Genomic DNA, 1949 nt, shown 5'->3' on the forward strand with positions numbered 1-1949 from the left:
TCTCTTGGGAAGTGTTGATGTAGGGCCATCATTTTAAAAAATTAAACACCACACTTAGTTACATATGATGGCAGCCAGACTGGAATCCAGTTGTAAGTGGGGTGGCAGTGCAGCTTCTTAGTGGCTATTCAAAGGGGAGAGTCTGTGGCTTTTTGCCTTTTTGTATTTGTATTACTGAACTCAAGTTCATGTGCCCCACGCAGAATGAGGCCAAGCAATACCAAAACATCAGAATTTGGAGCAGGAAAATGTTCGTTTCAGGACCATGCAAAGAGAATGGGTGGACTGTGACCCCTAGAAAGCCCCAAATTCCCTAGGGTTTCAGCAAAGCAGGCTTAAAGGCCAGGTGAGGGTTGGTTGTTGCAAATCTCTTGATGCTGTTTGTTCTTGCAGCTGTCCTAGATCAGGTCAGGGTTTTCCTGTAAACCTCCAACAGAACCAATGCTTTTCTGTATTCTGCAGCTTTCTATCTCTGTAAGAATGGAAAAGCGCCATACACTTAAAGGTCAGAGCCTTGACAATGAGTCGTCCTGTCTATCTGAGGCCATAGGCAACATTCTTAACTTGAAGCGAAAGCAATAGAATACAAAGGTTAAAGGAACAGACCTCGTGTGGAGTTAGACTTGATCTTCACCGGGACACGCGTTAGCTGGGGTGAGGACTCTGTGAGCGATGAGTGTGCCGCACAGGGCACGTGGGTGTGTGACACACCTTTGTGCTGAAGGGAAGCAAGAGGAACAGATTTAGAGGAAAGTTATGGAAAGCATCTCCACTTGGCTTAGATTTTCATCGAGGTCCTCAAGATAGTCCCCCCTACACCTCTCCTTGGCTATCTAGGTGAAAGGAATCTGGAATCTTGTTTTCGTCCACCGACATCGCAAACAAATGCCCGCATATTTATGGAATCTAGAAAAATGGTATGATGAACCCACTTGCAGAGAGCACGGTTCCATGGTGTAATGGTTAGCACTCTGGACTCTGAATCCAGCCATCCGAGTTCAAGTCTCCGTGGAACCGACCAAGGTCTTGCTTCCCTGGTGGCTCAGAGGTTAAAGCGTTTGCCTGCAATGCAGGAGACCTGGGTTCAATCCCTGGGTCAGGAAGATCCCCTAGAGAAGGAAATGGCAACCCACTCCAGTATTCTTGCCTGGAGAATCCCATGGATGGAGGAGCCTGGAGGGCTACAGTCCACGGGGTTGCAAAGAGTCGGACACGACTGAGCCACTTCACTTCACTTCACTTGCAGAGAAGGGATGGAGACGCAGATGTAGAGAATGGACTTGTGACCCAGAGTGGGAGGGAGAGCGGGGGACAGACGGAGAAAGAGGCATCAAGATATACACACTATTGCGTGTGACTAGACGGCTGGCAAGACGTTGGCTGCGTAACACAGGGAGCCCCGTGGCCCTGTGATGACCTGGAGGGCTGGGGTGGGGGAAGGGAAGGGAGGTTCAAGAGGGAAGGGACATACGTATCATATGGCTGATTCGAGTTGTTGTACAGCAGAAACCAACGTAACATTGTACAAAAAATTTTTCATGCCTGCAAACAGTGTTTCAAGGAATAAAAGAAATAAGTGGATGCCCTAATGAGAGATAAAATGATGGATTCTTTCCCAAGAAGCAAGACTGTTCGATGTGTTTTCACAGGAGCAGAGAGTAAGGAAACCCTGGTACCTTTTTGTTGATTCCAGCCTGACTACCAAACATATCTGAACCCTCAGAAAGTGTCCTGATGAATGGGAAATGGAAAGACTTACCAAGGGCCCTTTCTTCTTTCCCCCACCCAACACTCTTTGCTAGATCTTCTACCAACGGACATTCTTTTAATCACCTTCAAAGAGGCTCTGGGCAAGAGGAGCCCTAGGGAGAGCAGGGGACGGTGCCATAATTGTTCTTAGACAAAGGCAGAGAAAGACGGCCGGAAAGGACTGAGCACAGAGCCTTGTG

At 48.0% G+C, this 1949-nt stretch overlaps 1 non-coding gene across 1 annotated transcript; it reads left to right on the forward strand.

The window, feature by feature from the left end:
• The first annotated feature begins 945 nt into the window (after positions 1-945).
• On the forward strand, positions 946-1017 carry TRNAQ-CUG (transfer RNA glutamine (anticodon CUG)). Its single transcript has one exon. It is a non-coding gene; the product is annotated as a tRNA-Gln (tRNA).
• The last annotated feature ends 932 nt before the right edge of the window (positions 1018-1949 follow it).

The sequence above is a fragment of the Bos taurus genome, chromosome 23 (assembly GCF_002263795.3).
Source record: "Bos taurus isolate L1 Dominette 01449 registration number 42190680 breed Hereford chromosome 23, ARS-UCD2.0, whole genome shotgun sequence".
Taxonomy (NCBI): Eukaryota; Metazoa; Chordata; class Mammalia; order Artiodactyla; family Bovidae; genus Bos; species Bos taurus.